At 40.4% G+C, this 24,676-nt stretch overlaps 1 protein-coding gene across 2 annotated transcripts in view; it reads left to right on the forward strand.

The window, feature by feature from the left end:
- LOC139457972 (conserved oligomeric Golgi complex subunit 1-like) overlaps positions 1-24,146 on the forward strand; it is a 66,525-nt gene extending 42,379 nt beyond the window's left edge. For both annotated transcript variants that reach the window (XM_071239326.1, XM_071239381.1), the window contains one exon: positions 22,148-24,146. The gene's annotated coding sequence lies outside the window, so the exon portion shown is untranslated. The remainder of the gene's footprint in view (positions 1-22,147) is intronic.
- The last annotated feature ends 530 nt before the right edge of the window (positions 24,147-24,676 follow it).

The raw sequence follows: 24,676 nt of genomic DNA on the forward strand, positions 1-24,676 counted from the left end.
TCCTTTGAGATATTTATAACCAGTTTACTGTATGTGCAATGAATGCAAAAAACTGTCACCTCCCCAAATTGAAAACTGAACTATGGGAAAAAAGAAGTTGATGAAAGAAAATGATGAAAATAATAATTTGGCTTCAGGTTTAAAAAAAAGTGAAGTTATTTGCTGGATATGCAGGATGTCATGAAGAAATGGGTGTTGTAGTCTTTAATTGCTTTTTTATGTTTTGATGCAGTGGCCCCAAAATATTCTATTTCAAACAAAAATCTCATCTACCCTGCACCCCACCCCCCACCCCATCTGAATTAGTATTTGTCTCTCCCTTGGCGTCCCAGGTCCCTTATTATAGGGAACATGGTTTTGTTAGAATGAGACATACTCACAGTAGGGGCAGAGTAAGTGGGACATTCTTGGCCAATTTCACCAGAATAGACATACCAGTCTGACTATGTTACTGTTGATCCTTGTTAAACAGTGTTTTGTTGTTGTACCACATCATACAGAGTATATCGCGAAGCTCTTTGCGGAAAATATGCACGACATAAAAGTGTGTTGGGTTTTGGTAGCAGCCATGTTTTACCCTTGTCTCAGACACCTTAAAGTCTCTCTGTGCATCAGTTGCTTAGTGGATACCTAGGACACCGACTGTCATTTCATCGTCTTATTACTGAAATGTGTGGAAGCAAAAAAATGATTGGGCTAGATTTTCCTTTTCTTTTGCATGAAATTGTGGGTCAGTGGATCTATAACCCACATAATAAAGAAAAAAACCATTATTGGTAATAACCATGCATGTCATAAAAGGGTGGCTAAAGGGCTTTCTCATCGGGTTGATGATGGAGAAAACAAATGAGATTGCCTGCCTGAATAATCTATAAGGGAGCCCCATAATGTCTTTCGGAGGTAGCCAATTAGAGGGCCAATCTACTTCATTGTCATATTTCAACAGTATTATTTTCCATAACAAAGGTCAAGTGTGTTTGTAAAACTAACATCCAGATGTTAGGAATGGTGTATCAGTATAATAGAAAGAGGAATTATGGCAATTGGTCTGTGCCCATTTTCAGTATACCTGATATGTTGAGACTATGAGGGAATATTTAACTGTTCGATTGATGTACATTGTAAAATTTGATAGACTTACAGAGTGGTGTTTGAATGATGTGATTGAAACTTGCTCGGGCTGCCAATTTGCCTGGACCGAGTGCCCCTTTAAGTTTTCATGTGATGATTAACCAGTGAACTATTTGTAGTGTCTACCCTCTCATGACTCTCTCAGGCAGTACTTAGCTGATAGTAATGGAAGCCCCGAGTTGATCAGTTGATTGGGACAACATGCGCCCAACAAATCCATCCCTCACGCCTCTTGCTTATCAATGTAGGTATACTTGAGGGCTGAGCATCTCGGTGTTTAGGTTGCTGGTATGCTTTTGAATGGCTGTAACTCGAACCTTTGTTGATGGATGTGGACGTTATTGTGCTTTTGTAAGAGCAGGATATGTGGTGAGGTTCTTGTCTTACACCATTTCAGAAGAAACTTGTTTATGTTGCTCGTCCTCATGATCATGGTGATGTTGTATTTAGAAACACCTTCCTGCAAAAAGACTAATCCTGCTGATAATGACAGTCATCTTTTCACATGGCGCTGTCAGTGGGGTCCATGATCCTACCTTCATTGAAAAGAGTACCGTATTTTCTTGAGTAAAGTGCACACTTTTTTTCCAAAAAACACAGCTGTGTAGAAGGGGGTGCGCATTATACACGAATTAATGAGTTTTGATGTTTTTCCCCCATGGAAAGACACTACTGTGATCACGTAACACCGGAAAAACCATGTCAACAAATCCATACTGAAGTACGCAAATTAATCATGTAATTACACTGTCTGACTATAAAAAGTGTTCTTTGTATATCTGGACTTATGTTTGTAACTTATTTCTTTAATTTTGTTCAAAATTCCTTTTAATATTGATTTAATTAATTTCGGCGAAATTGTGTGTGAAGTATCGTGTGCCGGACTTTGCTAAAGGGGTACAGTGGCTTTTTTTTTCTGCGCTTGGTATTGAAAAAAAATTGTCTCCAAAATATTGAATCCACAAAAGGGGGGTGCTCATTATACATGGGTGCGCACTATACTCAAGAAAATACGGTATTATGTACAGATGTTGATGACTCCCCTGTGGGGATACCTGGTTAGAATATGTCCCCAACAGCGTTCACTCGGCACGCCAAGTTCGATTACCCGCATGGATATAATGTATGAAGCCCTTTTCTGGTGTCCTCCGCCGCGATAATGCTTGAATATTGTTTGTTTGTTTGTTTGTTGTTTAACGCCACACCCACCAATATTCCAGCTATATGACAGCGGTCTTCAACTATTTGAGTCTGGACCAGACAATCCAGTGATTGATATAATGAGCATCAATCCACAGAATTGGGATCGATGACATGCATCAACCAAGTCAGCGAGCCTGACCACCCGATCCCGTTAGTCTTATTGCTAAAAGTGGCATTAAACCATACTCAATCACTAAATGTATTGGGTTGCCTGTCATGGAACAAATATCAATCACCATCAATCTTCAGTTTGTCTTCAATCAATCACTAAGTTTTAGTTAAAAAAAGGCAATCCCCATAATAATCACTGATACCTTATAGGGTTGGTGAGGTAGCTAGCCCAGTGGTTAAAAAGCATTCGCTTGTCACGCCAAAGACCAGGGTTCGTTTCCCCACATAGGTACAATGTGTGATGCCCATTATTGTATTCCCCGCCATGGTATTGCTGGAATGATGCTGAAAGCGGTATATAACCACGCTCACTTTCTCAATACTTTATATTTTCTTGGTTGTTGGTATTGTGGTCACCCTTGGGCCAAGAATCCCCTAAAAGAAGTTGCTGAAAGTCCTCAGGACTGACAAAGACCAAGAAACAGTAAACTACGGTTATAACTAACTCAACGGGACCACTACTATCAGTTCGTTAAAACCCTTGTTCGTTTGAGTATATATACAGCATATATACAGCATGGGTTCGATGTCTAGTGGATAGAGTGTCTGCCCGGAGAGCAGAAGGTCATGGGTTCGATGTCTAGTGGATAGAGTGTCTGCCCGGAGAGCGGAAGGTCATGGGTTCGATGTCTAGTGGATAGAGAGTCTGCCCGGAGAGCAGAAGGTCATGGGTTCGATGTCTAGTGGATAGAGCATCCTCCCGGAGAGCGGAAGGTCATGGGTTGGATGTCTAGTGGATAGAGAGTCTGCCCAGAGAGCAGAAGGTCATGGGTTGGATGTCTAGTGGATAGAGTGTCTGCCCAGAGAGCGGAAGGTCATGGGTTCGATGTCTAGTGGATAGAGAGTCTGCCCGGAGAGCAGAAGGTCATGGGTTCGATGTCTAGTGGATAGAGCATCCTCCCGGAGAGTGGAAGGTCATGGGTTTGATGTCTAGTGGATAGAGCGTCTGTCCAGAGAGTGGAAGGTCTTAGGTTCGATGTCTAGTGGATAGAGAGTCTGCCCGGAAAGTGGAAGGTCATGGGTTTGATGTCTAGTGGATAGAGTGTCTGCCCGGAGAGTGGAAGGTCTTAGGTTCGATGTCTAGTGGATAGAGAGTCTTCCTGGAGAGTGGAAGGTCATGGCTTGATGTCTAGTGGATAGAATGTCTGCCTGGAGATCAGAGGGTCATGGGTTCGATGTCTAGTGGATAGAGAGTCTGCCCGGAAAGTGGAAGGTCATGGGTTTGATGTCTAGTGGATAGAATGTCTGCCCGGAGAGCAGAGGGTCATGGGTTCGATGTCTAGTGGAAAGGGAGTCTGCCCGGAGAGCAGAAGGTCATGGGTTCGATGTCTAGTGGATAGAGTGTCTGCCCGGAGAGCAGAAGGTCACGGGTTCGATGTCTAGTGGAAAGAAGTCTGCCCAGAAAGCAGAAGGTCATGAGTTCGATGTCTAGTGGATAGAGAGTCTGCCCGGAGAGCAGAGGGTCATGGGTTTGATGTCTAGTGGATAGAGAGTCTGCCCGGAGAGCAGAGGGTCATGGGTTCGTTATCTAGTAGATAGAGTGTCCTCCCGGAGAGCAGAGGGTCATGGGTTGGATGTCTAGTGGATAGAGTGTCCTCCCGGAGAGCAGAAGGTCATGGGTTCGATGTCTAGTGGATAGAGTGTCTGCCCGGAGAGTGGAAGATCATGGGTTCAATGTCTAGTGGATAGAGTCTGCCCGGAAAGTGGAAGGTCATGGGTTCGATGTCTAGTGGATAGAGAGTCTGCCCGGAAAGTGGAAGGTCATGGGTTTGATGTCTAGTGGATAGAGCGTCCTCCCGGAGAGCAGAGGGTCATGGGTTCGATCCTCGGCTATGTCATACAAAAAGAAGTTTGCTCGGCATAAAGGGGCTAAAACAAGGACTGGCCGACTTAGTATACTGTGTCTGAGTATAGTATTCATGTTAAACTGTGGCATGGAATCTCATGCTTCTACTTCCAGAATCAACATTCTCATGATTTCTCCATTGCATAGGTAATAGTATTTCTTGTAACTGACATATCAATTTTTATTTTGTGTTACCATGGTTACATTTCATGGATGTTTAAATTGATGTTTAAATTACTGGTACTTATGTAGGTGTTCCATGGACATTTTTTAGTCTTTGACAAATTAGCTGCATGTGCTAATGTATTAACGGAATACCGTTGTTCTTTCACTTTGATGTTTTGCGTTGGATGCTTTTTCGCTTAATGTTTACAATAAACAACATCTATTTAAAAAAAGTGATAATTTGAAAATGTGGCACCAGCTATGCTCCTTTGAGGACAAATATGTAGAGCATCTGTTTTCGATTAAAAACAAATGGTTCGTATAGTTTTTGCTGTAAATGCTTAGATAGCTTTCTTTGGTGGAATGTTGGTAAGTTCAAAAGTAATTGTGCTATTGCTTAATGTAATGTCCTCAATAATGATATTTCTACTGAACGTTCAGGAAACTTTAACAAGAAAACTGGAAGTGTTTGCATACAACACAGGTAATAATTTTTGCCTTCACAGAGTTTAAAAAACACACGATCTTATCTGCCGAGACATATTCTTTTCTTTGCACCAGCTTTAAGATGTTTACTACAATATTTGCCCCATTTTGCCGACACGATGCAGCTGTTGTCAGTCTGTGCAAAAAGGTTGCTTGAAATATTTAATTTTGATGTGTGGAATTTGAGCTTGAAATTGTAGCTGCATGTTATCAGATTATCAGCATACAGCTGTCACGGGGAGAGGTAGACATTGTGTCGGGTTATAACTCAAAACCCTGCAGTCACCGCTGAAATAGATTCAGGGTTTTTGCCAGTCGTTCTACATAGAATTCTTTCCACAATTTCTATTGATTTTTCAGGTGTAAATGTGAATACGATTGTTGCTTGTAAACCTGATGGATCCTCTGTCCATGGCAATAACATTTTGACATGACAGTCTTGAAAAATGATAATTTACAATTATATTTTGTGAGAAGAGAATGCTATGCTAAGTGATATGAGTAGTGGGAACACAAGAAGTATATTATCCTTGTTGACTACCGTAGTCGGTGCATCAGGTGACCTCATCTATAAGTGTGTGATATGAGTAGTGGGAACACAAGTAGTATATGATCCTTGTTGACTACCGTAGTCAGTGCATCAGGTGACCTCATCTATAAGTGTGTGAGTAGTGGGAACACAAGTAGTATATGATCCTTGTTGACTACCGTAGTCAGTGCATCAGGTGACCTCATCTATAAGTGTGTGAGTAGTGGGAACACAAGTAGTATATGATCCTAGTTGACTACCGTAGTCAGTGCATCAGGTGACCTCATCTATAAGTGTGTGATATGAGTAGTGGGAACACAAGTAGTATATGATCCTTGTTGACTACCGTAGTGAGTGCATCAGGTGACCTCATCTATAAGTGTGTGATATGAGTAGTGGGAACACAAGTAGTATATGATCCTTGTTGACTACCATAGTCAGTGCATCAGGTGACCTCATCTATAAGTGTGTGATATGAGTAGTGGGAACACAAGTAGTATATGATCCTTGTTGACTACCGTAGTGAGTGCATCAGGTGACCTCATCTATAAGTGTGTGATATGAGTAGTGGGAACACAAGTAGTATATGATCCTTGTTGACTACCGTAGTCAGTGCATCAGGTGACCTCATCTATAAGTGTGTGAGTAGTGGGAACACAAGTAGTATATGATCCTTGTTGACTACCGTAGTGAGTGCATCAGGTGACCTCATCTATAAGTGTGTGATATGAGTAGTGGGAACACAAGTAGTATATGATCCTTGTTGACTACCGTAGTCAGTGCATCAGGTGACCTCATCTATAAGTGTGTGATATGAGTAGTGGGAACACAAGTAGTATATGATCCTTGTTGACTACCGTAGTCAGTGCATCAGGTGACCTCATCTATAAGTGTGTGAGTAGTGGGAACACAAGTAGTATATGATCCTTGTTGACTACCGTAGTGAGTGCATCAGGTGACCTCATCTATAAGTGTGTGAGTAGTGGGAACACAAGTAGTATATGATCCTAGTTGACTACCGTAGTCAGTGCATCAGGTGACCTCATCTATAAGTGTGTGATATGAGTAGTGGGAACACAAGTAGTATATGATCCTAGTTGACTACCGTAGTCAGTGCATCAGGTGACCTCATCTATAAGTGTGTGAGTAGTGGGAACACAAGTAGTATATGATCCTTGTTGACTACCGTAGTGAGTGCATCAGGTGACCTCATCTATAAGTGTGTGAGTAGTGGGAACACAAGTAGTATATGATCCTAGTTGACAACCGTAGTCAGTGCATCAGGTGACCTCATCTATAAGTGTGTGAGTAGTGGGAACACAAGTAGTATATGATCCTTGTTGACAAGCGTAGTCAGTGCATCAGGTGACCTCATCTATAAGTGTGTGAGTAGTGGGAACACAAGTAGTATATGATCCTAGTTGACTACCATAGTCAGTGCATCAGGTGACCTCATCTATAAGTGTGTGATATGAGTAGTGGGAACACAAGTAGTATATGATCCTTGTTGACTACCGTAGTCAGTGCATCAGGTGACCTCATCTATAAGTGTGTGAGTAGTGGGAACACAAGTAGTATATGATCCTAGTTGACTACCGTAGTCAGTGCATCAGGTGACCTCATCTATAAGTGTGTGATATGAGTAGTGGGAACACAAGAAGTATAATATCCTTGTTGACTACCGTAGTCAGTGCATCAGGTGACCTCATCTATAAGTGTGTGAGTAGTGGGAACACAAGTAGTATATGATCCTTGTTGACTACCGTAATCAATACATCAAGTGACCTCATGTGTAAGTGTGCCATGACTAAATTCTAGATGTGTAACATAATCATTCATATTGCGAATATGTCAGAAGAAAAGTTAAGATCTTAACAGTTAATATAGATGTCGACACAAAACACAGCATTGATTGACATAACAAAATATAAGATTTTTTTGCCATTTTCTTTCCCATTTTCATCCAAAATACTCCTTACTTGAAGAGACATATCGGTATGCTTTCTGAAAATATTCATATATGGTACACATGTATTATACCGTACACCTATCCCCCATGTTTGTTTGATGCTACTATAAAGCCGCGCATGACAGCCTCACTATTTGAAACATAGGGCGATAAAATCAAAATAAGCAGAAAAATGACCCTGCTTGCATTTGTATGGTTTTATATGTTTGAACACTGTTTGAATGGCAGAATAGTGTATTGACCTTCAACTAAATTCCAAAGAATATATTTTGACAAGTTAACACAACAGAAAATAAGTTAGTCATCACATTTCAATGGCATTTTCAGGCAGCTGTTGAGCTGCTTTGTGATATTTTATAAGATAGTGTTCTAGGGCACTGACAAGCCTTGAAGCATCCCCCGCCATGTTTATCAGTTTAACAACTCTGAGACATGTTTTCTTATAGACCTATCAGTTTACGGAAGAGGGCAAAACTGTCTGTACTTGTCTTGACTGGTGGCACACAAAAATTGCATATGATGACTTAATACCAGGGGAATATTTTTTTTCTAATGGCTCTGTCACAGGCATGACAAGTCGAAGGCTATTCTGAATTGTGTTTAACCCATGGGAATAATAGCGAAAGATGAAAAACCTTGGCTTACTTCTTATATCACCTGCAAGATAATTTATTATGGTTTTATGTTGTTACTGTTATAATTCTCCAGGCATCATGTTTCCCTGTGTACTTAAGTTATTTCATTGGTTTAATTGAATCATCGTCTGACGTTCATAAGAACATACCGGTAAGAAAAACAAACACATTAGAGAGGCATTGTGTGATGATGAGTGACATTTGGAAATATTTTGTAGTATTGTCATGTGTTCCCTTGACATTTTGGTAATGTGGTTGTGAGTGCTTTTAAATTTGAAATATGTGTGTAATTGTTTTGTTTTGTTTTAAAACCAATTCAGCAAGACAAACACATTCTAAAAATTCTTGATCAGAGAGAGTTTGTACTTGACGACTAGCAACTAATGATCTCAAACGATTTTTGTAATATATTTGCATTTATGGTGGAAAGTCAAGTGAGTTTTGCATGTCAAGGATAGCTCGTCTGTCAAAGTTGTTGGCACCAGTCAGCAGCGTTTGGAAGCATTTTCTTCACAGAAACTATTGGAACAATGAAGCTGAAACTTCACATTATGAATTTGTTCAAGTGGTTCATATCTGATGTTCAATATGGCCACCACAGTAGCCATATTGAAAAAGCATTTATAAATCAAATATTGAAATATCAGTCCTGACAGCAAGTTTAATGGCTTGACTATTTATCAAGGTAAGCTTCAGTGCTGTGTCACTTATTTTTTTTATGGGTATTTTCATCTTCTCTGGGGGGCACAGGTAGCCCAGTCGTCTAAGGCGCCGCGATTCGCTGTGCAGAGTTGCGTCCCTTGGGCACGACAGGAACCTATGATTGTGGGTTTGAATCCCGGTTCACCCCAATTAAGTTTCTAGGTTTGTCAGCACCATACTTGTGCTCGTGGGTTTCACCGAAGTGGTAAACGTCTGAGACCTGCATCACTTTGGGCTTTCCTCCCACATTAAGCTGACACGCCGTGATAAAACTGGAATACTGTTAAAAGCGGCGTTAAACCCAACTCGCGAACACTCATCTTCTCTGCATCTTTGTGAGGGGTATTTTCATCTTCTCGTCATCTTTGTTAGGGATATTGTCATGACTTCTGTTTTGATAATGATAGCTGTGTGGCCTTGTGTTCTAAGGCAAGAGCTGTCCATAGCTGCAAGAATCTGATTGTTGTCATTGGTGGTCAGAATAGTTCCTCAGTACCCCATGCTTGTCACCTGGTAGTCAGAAAAGGTGTTCAGTACCCCATGCTTGTCCCCTGCTGGCCAGAATATGTCCTCAGTACCCCATGCTTGTCCCCTGGTGGTCAGAATAGGTCCTCAGTACCCCATGCTTGTCCCCTGCTGGCCAGAATATGTCCTCAGTACCCCATGCTTGTCCCCTGGTGGTCAGAATATGTCCTCAGTACCCCATGCTTGTCCCCTGGTGGTCAGAATATGTCCTCAGTACCCCATGCTTGTCCCCTGGTGGTCAGAATAGTTCCTCAGTACCCCATGCTTGTCACCTGGTAGTCAGAATATGTCCTCAGTACCCCATGCTTGTCCCCTGGTGGTCAGAATAGTTCCTCAGTACCCCATGCTTGTCACCTGGTGGTCAGAATAGGTCCTCAGTACCCCATGCTTGTCCCCTGCTGGCCAGAATATGTCCTCAGTACCCCATGCTTGTCCCCTGGTGGTCAGAATAGGTCCTCAGTACCCCATGCTTGTCACCTGGTGGTCAGAATAGTTCCTCAGTACCCCATGCTTGTCACCTGGTACAGTGATCGCTCGCTATTGCGCTCTTCGATAAAGCGCTACTTCGGTTACTACGCGCGGTAACGCATGGCTCCCAAAATTTATGTACACTTTTATTACTGATAGTTTTACACAGACATAATTGTATTGTTGTTCGTTGTTCATTTGCACCTAACGCTTCTCATTGCATAATCAACCGTTTATCGCTGAATGGAGTTCTAATAATCTGTTTGAAAACATCCGCGGCAAGTCCCGGAAATACGATTGTTCAACTAGTTAACTTTTCACACTATCGACCTTTGAGCGCATGCATGCAATAAAAGAGAACCACAAGCGAAGTTTATATTCTTAATTAGTGGGCAATCCAATTTGAGGCGACACTGTCACACACATGTAGTTGCTGTCACAACACGGCGGTCATTCATTTCGTAATCGCGCTTTCGTAACATCGCCTGGTTTTTTCCGTAGTTATAACAAGCGATTTCATTGGATTAAAATTTGTTTCTAATGACGCTTTCTTGCCGAAATCTACTACAAGTTTCGTGATTGGTCAATTTTGAGCACGTGACCTCAGGCAGCCAATCAAATTATAGCTGTGATACCAAGCTCGTGTTTGATAAATATCAGAAGTTGGCGAAAGATTTTTTGTTAAATCGTGTTAATCTGAACGTTTTAAGCAGGAAATCACGATATATATTAAAAATATGGAACTTCGCGAATGTATCGTGCTAGGTTACGAGCTGTGACAAAGATTTTTCATGCATATATTTTTGCATTAAACATTGTGTCCGAGCCGAGAATTCAAGGCGACGAAAGCCGAGATGTCATTTGACTTACATTACACGCGATCGCACGAAACGATGGAAATAATAACTTAGATGTAAGTTTGATAACTTTGAGATATATTTTTGTTGATTTTATTTATCACTTTGTATAATATATTTAAAGATTTGTTTAAAACGTCTTTATTTTGCTCTTTGATGTGGACCCGTTGTCGAATGTGTGTCCGCGAATTTTATTTTCAATAACATCGCGGGAAATAGTGAATAATTTTTTAATTTATCGATTAAAAATGATAAATTGAAATGGAATACGTATTTCAGACATTGTGAAATGTGACAGATTTAATAAATGAATGATATTACAGGTAGATCTAGGTCCATAAAAATATATACTATTTTGATGTGACGTGAGATAAACACATATTGATGATTTGAGATTTTCCGAGCGCGCGCCTTGGCCTCGGTTAAACGGCTCATCGTCTATAACGCCCACCAATTATTTGGACCCCATTGGTAGCGTTATAGCGAGCGATCACTGTAGTCAGAATAGGTCCTCAGTACCCCATGCTTGTCCCCTGGTGGTCAGAATAGTTCCTCAGTACCCCATGCTTGTCACCTTGGTAGTCAGAATAGGTCCTCAGTACCCCATGCTTGTCCCTTGGTAGTCAGAATAGTTCCTCAGTACCCCATGCTTGTCACCTGGTAGTCAGAATAGGTCCTCAGTACCCCATGCTTGTCCGCTGGTGGTCAGAATAGTTCCTCAGTACCCCATGCTTGCCACCTGGTAGTCAGAATAGGTCCTCAGTACCCCATGCTTGTCACCTGGTGGTCAGAATAGGTCCTCAGTACCCCATGCTTGTCCGCTGGTGGTCAGAATAGTTCCTCAGTACCCCATGCTTGCCACCTGGTGGTCAGAATAGTTCCTCAGTACCCCATGCTTGCCACCTGGTGGTCAGAATAGTTCCTCAGTACCCCATGCTTGCCACCTGGTGGTCAGAATAGTTCCTCAGTACCCCATGCTTGTCACCTGGTAGTCAGAATATGTCCTCAGTACCCCATGCTTGTCCCCTGGTGGTCAGAATAGTTCCTCAGTACCCTACTTTGGGTGTAGCAATTGACTAACATCAGGGTCACAGGCCCACGATGTGTGACCTCCTTGAGTGAGGTGCAGGCGACAGTATAGATTGAAAATTGCTGACCGCGGAGTAAGACAACATTCAGTCTCTCTCCTGCATGTTATGTGTGTGTATTATTTGATGTTGCTGATAACTGTGTACCTCTTCTCAATCACGCACATATTATAAGTTGTAGTAGGATCATGAGGGGTACATCGGGTTTTATGCTTCCCGTGTTAGGTTTTATACTACAAGTCGGAGTGGTATAGACCGCCTCCGTGGTCTAATGGTAGAGCTTCCGCCCGGAGAGCGGAAGGTCCGGGGTTCGATCCCCAGCCGCGTCATACCAAAAGACGTTAAAAGATGGTACTTGTTGTTACCCTGTCTGGCGCTCGGCATAAGGGGGCTAAAACAAGGACTGGTCGGCTCGGAGTCAGTATACTGTGTCTGAGTTGGGTATTCATGTTAAACTGAGGCATGGTATCTCAGTAAGCTAGCACTATAAATCGGCATCAGTCCGTACTAGTACAAGCAGCCACACACACACACACACACACATACACATGCATGCACGTCGCTATATAAGTGCAATAATCTTGGACGCGACTTTAAACCCCATTTCACCTCACCTCACCGAAGTGGTATATGATATTAAAATAATTCAAATAAATTCCAAATTGACAAAAAATACACTGCATGTGTTCAATGTGATGTACCCTCATTATATACTGTATAATATCAAGTTTTGTGTGACCTCTTCCAGATTAGATCAGTCGTACTATAACCACATATACATACTACTTGGTATACAACATTATTCATATATTTGGATACCATCTCGCGAACATCTGTGTTTGCCAATTTTAGCAACATTTTATATATTTGTATTATTTGTGTCTCAATGACTATTATTGTTTTGTTTTCCTAAATGGATGTTCAGGTAATAAATATTATCTTATCTGTAGATGAAAGGGAATATTAATAACAGTTAAATACACATTATTGATGTTCATCTGACACATAGTCAGTGTGCTGTGTTGGCCAATATCCCAAAATGTACAGGGTAAAACTGAAAATATTTATTATGTCTCAGATATCATTTGGAGGTTATATGTTATGAAAAGTAAATCGTGAAAATGATATTCCACTTCAATAAGTTCTCATAGTGGAAGCAGGTTGATGGTATTCCATATTCAAAATATTATTTCTGAGTAGGTGGTTTGTAATATTATTTTGGCATTCGTCTATGTTGTATAGTGCAACTGTTACTAATGGAAGGGCTATAAATATTATCTTACGCTTTATAATGAAAAGAATATATGAATATCAGTGTATTATTGTATATTTGTTTAATATTTCCCATAAAAGTAGAATATATTTCTCTGTATTGAGATTATTGCACACAGTCTGCTCTTTCCACAGATAACATACTGTTAGGGGTTTTTGACATTGGTCTAGAAGTATAAGGGGCTACTGACACACACATAGAATCAAAGAAAAATTTGAAAACATTTAAATGGCTATAAAGTCATTATTTTGGTTGCTTTTATTTATTGTAGTGATACTGTCAAATTAACATTTCCAAGAGCTTTGCATATATCTTTAAAACATGGTATGGCTTCCAAGAGGCGCAACGCGACCATCCCCTAATGCATTTTGGTAGCCAATTGCATTTGAACTCCTCTTGGACGTGCAGAGGATATTGTATAATAACTTTCTGATATTTGCATGTGTATTTTAGTGATTCTCAATGCTGATTGGTCCATTGAAGCCAAAATATGTCACCGTGCTTAATTGCTGATAAAAATATGTGATGACATCATCCATTGTTCATGACATCACAGATTAATTACATGACATCATTCAGTGTAAATGACATCACAGATTGATTACATGACATCTTCCATTGTTCATGACATCACTGATTGATTACATGACATCATCCATTGTTCGAGACATCACAGATTGATTACATGACATCCATTGTTCGAGACATCACAGATTGATTACATGACATCATCCATTGTTCGAGACATCACAGATTGATTACATGACATCCATTGTTCGAGACATCACAGATTGATTACATGACATCATCTGAACAATAACCTTAGGTGAAATTTCTCTAGGGTTGACATATTATATGTTTTTCTTCACTTTCTCTCTCATAATTTCAATAAGTAATATACAGAATAACCTACTCGAAACTCAAAATTACAAGTTATCTGCCCCTCGTGAAGGAATGTTGTAAACCCCTCGCCAAAGGCTTAGGGCCGGATTAACACCATTCATTCACTCGTGACAGATAATACATAATTCCTCATAGTTTCTTGGTTAGATGTTCCTAGGCCAGACCAGTTTTCCTGCTTTCTTTACACATTTTACATGCAGACAAATCAGAAAGAACTGTCATGGTTGATTTGAGGGAAATTACCTGAGAACAATTCTTGGTATAAAATTGGAGGGAAAATTTAAAGCAAAAGTAAGATAAAAAATAGCGTATTTCCTTTCAAACACAACATTTGAAATTAAGGGAAAGAAAATTTGCAAAATGTAATTTTATTTTAATTTTTGATGTATTCTTTTTCTGTTTGTTAAATCTCCTATTTTGATTATTTATTTTTGACTGATTTATTGTGTTCATGCCCAAATCATTCAGCTAAAATGGCAACCAGTCATGTGTCAGACAAGGTCATCATGGCAGTATGGTCAGAATTGAAAAACAGCAGAATTTCATGATGCTCTCAATCTCAATATTCCTAGTTGCCAGTCAGTTTATAGTTGCAAGGTACAAAGAGCTAGGTTATCTGTTGGTGTCAGTGATGTTGTCAGATGTGTCAGCTGGACTGTCATCTGCGTAGATTATCTGTTGTCAGCAGGACTGTCTAATGTATCTGTAGCATATATATGTCAGCATCTCTGGCATTTATCATATACCAGTGTGTTATCCCAGGATGGACCACACCTCGATGTCATTGTGTATCAATGGGAAGATGGAAAGGGGGATGGAGAGGTGGTGGATGAAAGGAGGTGAATGGGGGGATGGAGAGGGTGAATGGAGAAGGGAGGTGAATGGGAGATGGAGAGGGTGAATGGAGAAGGGGGTGGAGGTGGGAGGTGAATGGGGTGAATGGAGAAGGTGAAAGGAGATGGGTGGGGAATGGAGGTGGGGTGTGGGAATGGAGGTGGGAGGTGAATGGGGGGATGGAGAGGGTGAATGGAGGTAGGAGGTGAATGGGAGATGGAGAGGGTGAATGGAGAAGGTGAAAGGAGATGGGTGGGGAATGGAGGTGGGGTGTGGGAATGGAGGTGGGAGGTGAATGGGGGAATGGAGAGGGTGAATGGAGATGGGTGTGGAATGGAGGTGGGGTGTGGGAATGGAAGTTGGAGGTGAATGGGGGGGTGGGGGTGGAGAGGGTGAATGGAGGTGGAAGGTGAATGGAGGGATAGAGAGGGTGAATGGAGAGGGTGAATTCAGAGGGGTGGGGAATGGAGGTGGGGTGGGGGAATGGAAGTTGGAGGTGAATGGGGGGGTGGGGGTGGAGAGGGTGAATGTAGGTGGGAGGTGAATGGGGGGATAGAGAGGGTGAATGGAGAGGGTGAATTCAGAGGGGTGGGGAATGGAGGTGGGGTGGGGGAATGGAAGTTGGAGGTGAATGGGGGGGGTGGGGGTGGAGAGGGTGAATGTAGGTGGAAGGTGAATGGAGGGATAGAGAGTGAATGGACAGGGGTGGGGGAATGGAAGTTGGGAGGTGAATGGGGAGATGGAGAGTGGGGATGGAAAGTGGAGATGGAGAGGGTGTGGGATAATGGTGGTGGAAGGTGAATGGGAAGAGGAGAGTAGGTGGGAGAAAGGGGAATGGAGGCAAATAGGGAGATGGGGAGGTAGGAGGATGGAAGGGAAGGAGAGGGGGATGGAGGTTTGATCAATGAGGGGATTGAGAGTGGGTGGGGATGGAGGATGTAGATGATTTGGGAGTGGTCATGAAGGTAAGGGAATAATGAAATGACGAATGATAGAGGAGTTTGGGTGTTGGGTTGGAGTTTTGTTTGGGAACTGGAGTTGCAGTTTGAGATGGAGGATTTATGACTTGTTGAGGATGGTGGGGGAGATGATAGGAAAGGATGGGGAGATGATAGGAAAGGAGGGGGAGAGTGTTGGGGGGATGTAAGATGGTGAAATGGGAGATGTACCCTTTAGGACCTGACCCAGCATGAATGGAATGAGATAAAAATGTCCGAGTGTATCTAATGTACTCCTAGTGTAGGTATTGCTGCAGACTGGAATGTTGTGTGTTGTGAGAAGTGTCCCCAGGGTGCTGTAGAACCGGGGCCAGGTGATGGGTGGAGGGAGCTAGAGTGCCTGGGGCTGACATTGATATGTGATGGGAAGGCCCAGCATCTCACATGGCGAGAGGATACAAACACTCTGTAGCATGGAGCAAGCAAAACATCACAATGCTTTGAATTGGCTGCATTGCTTTTGTTTAACATTGAGAACTCTGACTAGAAATTTGTGTCCAAAGAAATAAGTTTATTTTGTGACTTATTTAATGGGGTAGCCCAGGATGCAAGAGTACGTACCTGGATCATATCATTTCAAAGGGATATACAACTCTATATCTTTCTTTTATTAAATTTCAACGCAATCAAATTACAGTTTGATTTAAATATTTTGTATATTTTTAAAAATTTAAGTCAAATCCTTCTCTCTTTGTAGCCAGTACAAAGTGACACATAAATTAGGGTACAGAGAAGAAAAGCAGCTGTATGCATGGCCAAGCATTGTCAGTGATAGAATGGAGGCAGGATTTTAAAAGAAAAACTGAAGGAAAGAATGAGACAAATTGAGGGAAGGAAACGGGGGAAAAAGAGTTTTTTTCACTTTGTTAGAAAATGTGGAAACCTGAAGAAAGTGATCTTGGAATAATCCAGTAAAAAAAAAAACTTGGGTTGATGGAAAAAATGATTTAAAGATTGAAAGAAGAGATAAATTAGTGTCCAAAAATATATCATGGTGAGGATGATGAATGTGTGAAAGGAGAATAATAGTGATTTAAGGAGGGCGTGAGGGAGTAATAGAGTAGACGAAGAATGAGGTAGCAAGGAGAACCATGGAGCCATTACCTGTACATTAGCACTGATTGTCTCAGCAGGAACAGCACCAGTGGAAGGTTGGAAGACAACACTATGGTTGGATGTAACCATGTATTATGACACCGTTATAGTTTAGTAGGAGGGTTTCTCTTTGGGAGAGAGGTAACACAGAATGTTATTTACTGGAGAGAGTATTATGCCAGAGTAAGTGTCAAAGACAAACATCCTGTGACAGAAAGTGTTATAGCGAACATACAAACTAACACTTAATCATTTCTTTAAAATACTAATGTATATTTCTCCACTAGGTCCTTTCTTCCTTTTTTTCATATCAAGTAGTCATACCTAATTCTAGGATTTTTGTAAAAAATAATGAAAAAATGTTATTCCAAAATTATCATGCGCACATGAGTAAACATTATAGGCAAACATGCTGGAGTAAGCATTTCAGACAAACATACTGGAGTAAGTATTATTGGCAAACATACTGGAGTATTATAGACAAACATACTGGAGTAAGTATTATAGACAAACATACTAGAGTAAGTATTATAGACAAACATACTGGAGTAAGTATTATAGACAAAGATACTGGAGTATTATAGACAAAGATACTGGAGTATTATAGACAAAGATACTGGAGTATTATAGACAAAGATACTGGAGTAAGTATTATAGACAAACATACTGGAGTAAGTATTATAGACAAACATACTGGAGTAAGTATTATAGACAAACATACTGGAGTATTATAGACAAACATACTGGAGTAAGTATTATAGGCAAACATACTGGAGTATTATAGACAAACATACTGGAGTAAGTATTATAGACAAACATACTAGAGTAAGTATTATAGACAAACATACTGGAGTAAGTATCATAGACAAACATACTGGAGTAAGTATTATAGACAAACATACTGGAGTATTAAAGACAAAGATACTGGAGTATTATAGACAAACATACTGGAGTAAGTATTATAGACAAACATACTGGAGTAAGTATTATAGACAAACATACTGGAGTAAATATTATAGACAAACATACTGGAGTATTATAGACAAACATACTGGAGTAAGTATTATAGACAAACATACTGGAGTAAGTATTATAGACAAACATAATGGAGTAAGTATTATAGACAAACATACTGGAGTAAGTATTATAGACAAACATACTGGAGTATTATAGACAAACATACTGGAGTAAGTATTATAGACAAACATACTGGAGTAAGTATTATAGACAAACATACTTGAGTATTATAGACAAACATACTTGAGTATTATAGACAAACATACTGGAGTAAGTATTATAGACAAACATACTGGAGTATTATAGACAAACATACTGGAGTAAGTATTATAGACAAAAATACTGGAGTATTATAGACAAACATACTGGAGTAAGTATTATAGACAAACATACTGGAGTAAGTATTATAGACAAACATACTGGAGTATTATAGACCAACATACTGGGGTATTATAGACAAACATACTGGAGTAAGTATTATAGACTAACATACTGGAGTAAGTATCATAGAGTAACATACTGGAGGTAGTATTTTAGACAAAGATACTGGAGTATTATAGACAAACATACTGGAGTAAGTATTATAGACAAACATACTTGAGTATTATAGACAAACATACTGGAGTAAGTATTATAGACAAACATACTTGAGTATTTTAGACAAACATACTTGAGTATTATAGACAAACATACTGGAGTAAGTATTATAGACAAACATACTTGAGTATTATAGACAAACATACTGGAGTAAGTATTATAGACAAACATACTGGAGTATTATAGACAAACATACTGGAGTAAGTATTATAGACAAACATACTGGAGTAAGTATTATAGACCAACATACTGGAGTTAGTATTTTAGACAAAGATACTGGAGTATTATAGACAAACATACTGGAGTAAGTATTATAGACAAACATACTGGAGTAAGTATCTTAGAGTAACATACTGGAGTTAGTATTTTAGACAAAGATACTGGAGTATTATAGACAAACATACTGGAGTAAGTATTATAGACAAACATACTGGAGTATTATAGACAAACATACTGGAGTAAGTATTATGGACAAACATACTGGAGTAAGTATTATAGACAAACATACTGGAGTAAGTATTATAGACAAACATACTGGAGTAATATAGACAAACATACTGGAGTATTATAGACAAACACACTGGAGTAAGTATTATAGACAAACATACTGGAGTAAGTATTATAGACAAACATACTGGAGTAAGTATTATAGACAAACATACTGGAGTAATATAGACAAACATACTCGAGTAACCATTATACACAAACATCCTGGAGTGTGCATTTTAAGTTTACTTCAGTAGGAATTATTTTAGAGTATGCATCAGAGGCAAACTGTCTAGCAACAGTTATTGTGAAAGAAAAATATAAACATGACCAAGAAACACTTCCAAGTGAGGTGTAAGTCTGTCAGCAAGTCCGACTGAAAGGGGTATTAAGAAAGGGCATGGGTGGGGTGTTAGTGTGCCTCTCCCTCACATCAACACCCTTTCTCTGTCTACATCCCCTGAACCCCACTGAGGGGCGGGGCAGGGCGGGGCGGGGCGGTGCATGTGTTACCCTGAACAAACATCTCCATCTGGTCCTACTTCATCAGTTGTTCCAAGAATGTAACTCATACAGCTTTCTGCAGGAATTTACATCTCCTCTGCTTTGTTAGGGTGGGGCCAGGGGGAGAGGCTGCTGTTACTGTAGTAGCTGGGTACTCCCATCCTTACTTACTACGGTAGATGCTGCTCGCCTGTCTACATGCCCGACCGTCTTTGTCAGCATGCACAGAGCGCCCAGATTGAGGTATTTTGACTGTCTGCATGTGTGGGGTACAACAACCCCTCCTAACAGGCATCAACAATATTTACACAACACAGGGGATAAATCTACTGCAAGATAATATCATATTTGTTTTAGGGACAGATGTTTCTGTTTAGAACTGTTTAAATACATTTTTTTTCATAAATTGAAAACAGACTCAAATATCCATGCTTTGTGTCTTTCCTAAGGATATCTGTACTGTTACACATGGAAAATGTGGCATTAATTAGTTTGTGTGAGTAAAGAGATAAGAGGATTGTAGTGTACAGGTGAACAGCATGTCCCTCGTCTTCCCAGGTGAATGTAGGACCGGCTGTGACAGGTGGAAGGATCGTAGCATTTTTGTATGGGGATAAAACAGGTATTAACTGAAACGTTCCTGTCTATTTTTGTTCAAGAGCATGCTGTACTGAAATCGTGTTGTTCAATTTGTGAGGGAGATATTTATGTCTCAGATGCTTGTTGTGAGATAGCCAAGGAGATAAAGGAAGAAGAGATATGATACACTCGTTTCTCACTTATCACTTATACCAGTGCATGCTCCACAGCAAGGAAACACCAACCATGGGGACCTTGGGGCATATATGTACTCAGTGATTTTGCTGGAGACAAATGGCACCAGGATATTTTCTTGATTTTTATCAACCTTTGATGGGACATTTTTCCAGTTGATATTTTCGATGACAAACAGCGTATGTCTGGGAATATGAACAAGTTGGGACCAGAACAAGTTATTTACAGGCCACCATCATATGCAAATTTAGTTAGAATTAGTAGCTCAAAAAACAAACACAAAAAAACACTCAAGCATATCCTCGTCAGGGGGCGGTCGGGTAGCCTAGTGGTTAAAACGATCACTCGTCACGCCGAAGACCCGGGTTCGATTCCTGACATGGGTACAATGTGTGAAGCCCATTTCTGGTGTCCCCCGGCGTGATATTGCTGGAATATTGCTAAAATCGGCATAAAACTCACCCACTCACTCTAACACTTCAGTCACTCAAATTCCACCCACCCCACTTCATTTATGTATCATATAGGAATCCAACTATATATAAGTATGGCTACATCAGTATCTACATGGAAACGTCGGTATATGCAATAAACCAGAAGCTGTTATCCATAAAGTTTTCTTACTTACTCACCAACTCCTATAATGCCAATCAAACAGTTATAAGTATGGCTATTATGGGCTATAGATTCTGAGGCACCACTACCCATGTTAATGTTACAACCCTGTTAGACTGTAGCCCCTACACATCTGCATTGGACAAAATAGCATGTAGTCTTGACATATGAAAGGAATCCATGGGAAATAGTGTGTTGGGATGTAGCTTGGTGGCATTTGGAAGCCGATACCCAATCTAACCATGCCACCCAGGTCACTGAAGAATTAGGTGAGAAAACATTCTGCTGTAGACCATCTTTCCTGACTTGCTTGGTTAATGGCAAGATCTTGATGACCTTTAGATGTTTGTTTAGAGCATGTATCCCTGTTAGAAGCTGATTTGGTAATGGTGGGAACATAGTTCACATAACCTTGTATCTACATACCGGTGTTGTACCGGCCTGCTGGCGTGCTCATCACTTATATGTGTGTGTGTGTGTGTGTGTGTGTGTACATGCTTGCTCATCGCCAGGCAAGACATCTTGAGTTTCCTTGGGGAAAGAAAGAAAGTGTTAAAAACATGGTCTTTTGCTCTTTCTTGATGAAATACAAGCATTTGTTGTTATCAAGGAATATCTACTTACCTGGTTGTGAACTAGGTTGTTTCATCAACAAATATTGGAGAGTTCTGTTGAAGCTGTACACTGTATCTTTACCTTGTTTGTATTTGTTTGCTGCAGGCAGCAGCATTCCTGCTGTATCGTGCTACTTATAATAATCACTAAGTTAGGGTATGATCAACGTACTTCGCTACACGGGCATGATGACATGCAGTCAGTCAAGTCACTGATCCTGAACACCCAAGTCCCGTTTTATACATCAGTAACTGATGGCATCATCAACATTCCATACCTTAGGGTCATGATGACATGCAATCAGACACGTAGCACAGCCTGACCACCCAATACCCACAGAGTCAGCTGTTACAACAGGCTTGAGGTGCCAGGGACCTTTTTCTTACCTGGAATAAGAACAGGGGTACAGTTTATCATTTGAGATGTAACTTTGCAACAATTAGTGCATTCTGCTACATTAAGCTGACACACTGTAATGTATCTAAGATTCTGTTCAAACAGCATCCCTCACTTGTCCATGTAGCTCCAACACGTGTGATATGCTGGGACCCGCCCCTGTCTGGAATCAGTCCAGTTCATTGTGGTGGAGTTCTGTGTCCCCAGGTTCAGTTGACAGCCTCTGTATTAACTGGTGTCTAATGATGATGTCTTCTCTCCTCAGGTTCCTGGTCCACATCTAGAGTCTGTAACAGTGGCACTCCAGCAGCAGCAGCAGCAGCAGCAGCATGGTCTCCTCCATGACCAGCAGGACAACCAGTGTCTTCACATTAGGATCAGTTGCTGATCACAACCTCCTTTATAACTTCAACTTGACAATTTTTATTGCAAATTCCACGTGTTTGTGATATCAGACTTTTGCCACGTGGACTCACTCAGAAGTTGACTGTCCTTCATAACTCTTATGGAAACATTCACTGCTGATGGGGCTTACCTCTTTGGCCATGTGGAGAAGGTGTCCGACCTTGGATCTGGTGGTCCCATTGCAGGAGTTGAAAATGTTTTTGCCATTACATTTACAGTATACTATTGTTTGTTGCTAAACTGTTTTTGAGGTATTGTTATATAAACACAATGTTCATAAAACAAGATTACTATATAATGCATATAATAGTGATATGTTTTGTTGGGAGAGTATGTAATATGCTAGCACTGATATCCTATTCTTCTACTAAGGGGATTGTATGCTATGAGCACCTATTTCACCTGCCAATGTTATATCCCAGTACCTGTGACAGAAAATAGTGACATACCAAATATCTAATCTGGAGGGAAAAATTGATGGATAGACATCCTAGATACTACTTTGAGTTGTCATTAACCATAGATAAATATAGGAAATAAACACTTATATTTAAATTATACATGTGCATGGCTTCATGAAATATGTGTTTTCGATCCCTGGGTCTTAGCTTGTACCAGAATGGTCAAGATTTAAATTTGTACTTGCTGCAAGGAGATCAGTTAAGAGTACTTAAGAATATGTTATGATTAGAGGCTGGACGGACAATTGTGGGATGAGCATGTCATATGAAACAGGACTTTCATTTTAACTTTACTGCGGCTATAGTAGTGCTGAACATAGAGTAAGACTACAATCATGCACTCAGGTTTAATAATTACCAACCGGCCAGAGTAAGTGTTAACTTGTCAAGTTTGAATATCGGAGTTGTTTTGCCGTTCTGCCAGCACCTCGGTGATGTTTGTGTGGATAGTGACTAAGTGGGAGTAATGTATACCAGTATACAATATGTCTTGATGAGGGTCCACATATCTTGTGGGTACATGTTAGAACTGTGCGTGCCTGTTTGTTTGAAACATTATAGATGAGATATAAGCTCATTGGTATTCACCTTGGCTCAGAAAACAGCTAAAGTGATGTAGACAGCATGACTAAACTGGATCATATATTCACTGACCAGTGGGGCCTTATCAAATCTGAAAGACACAGGTTGCAAAGTTAATTAATATAACGGTTTAAAAATCCAACCATTTCCAATTTCCGTCTATAGCCTTGAATTCAGAAAGTCTTAATACAATTCATCCAAACCGGGTCCCAGGGGATAGGACTTAGATCGTCTAAGGTACAAGAAATGACCTGTTGTTTAACCCAGTTCTGTTGGACGTTTTGCTAATTAACCAACCAAGTTGTTAAGCCTGACAGCTACCTTCAGGCTAATATCACTCACAACACATGACACGTACCAGATATTGTGTCAGTGTCAATAGATCACACTCCAGTTTCATTTCAAGACCTCGGTATTAGGGAAATATTGAAGTACAAGGTCATGGAACATAAGACCCATATTAACATGGTCAGCTGGTGGTTGGTCTAATGTCACATTTCTTTAATGCCTGTAAGTGGGAACTGGACTGGATTATCTTTTGTGAGCGTTTATTTTTTTCTTATAAGTTTGATTATTGTTTAAAATATTCAGCTTTCTTGTTATGAACGTAACCTGTATTAATATTGATCAAATTCAATATGCCTAGCAATTGATTTAAGAAACTAAACAGTGAAAGTTACTTGTACATGTGGGTACTGCACCATGTTATTATTTATGGTAATCTTGTATATAGATGCAGCTATTCTCTACATTATTGTTATCTGTTGGGCGACATTGTGTTTTATGTGCTGTTTGTGTGACGAGCTCTCACACATCTGGGTGAATAATATTATTTCTACAATTTAAGTTGTTTGTATTTGTTTTCCCTCACATACATTAGTGCAGTGTCTGACTGTGTGTGTGTGTGTCAACCTAGGGTTGTGGCACTGGCTTTACTTTCAGCACCTTGAACACATCAACCTGGGGTTGTGGCACTGACTTTACTTTCAGCACCTTGAACACATCAACCTAGGGTTGTGGTACTGTCTTTACTTTCAGCACCTTGAACACATCAACCTAGGGTTGTGGCACTAGCTTTACTTTCAGCACCTTGAACACATCAACCTGGGGTTGTGGCACTGGCTTTACGTTCAGCACCTTGAACACATCAACCTAGGGTTGTGGCACTGCCTTTACTTTCAGCACCTTGAACACATCAACCTAGGGTTGTGGCACTGTCTTTACTTTCAGCACCTTGAACACATCTACCTGGGGGTGTGGCACTTGCTTTACTTTTGAAGATTGTGTGATTTGGTTTTTTACTGTTGTCAATTCCAACTATCTAAGGAAGATTAAGAATCAATTGA

Source organism: Haliotis cracherodii, unplaced genomic scaffold, assembly GCF_022045235.1.
Source record: "Haliotis cracherodii isolate W230 unplaced genomic scaffold, xgHalCrac1.p SCAF_1, whole genome shotgun sequence".
Lineage (NCBI taxonomy): Eukaryota > Metazoa > Mollusca > Gastropoda > Lepetellida > Haliotidae > Haliotis > Haliotis cracherodii.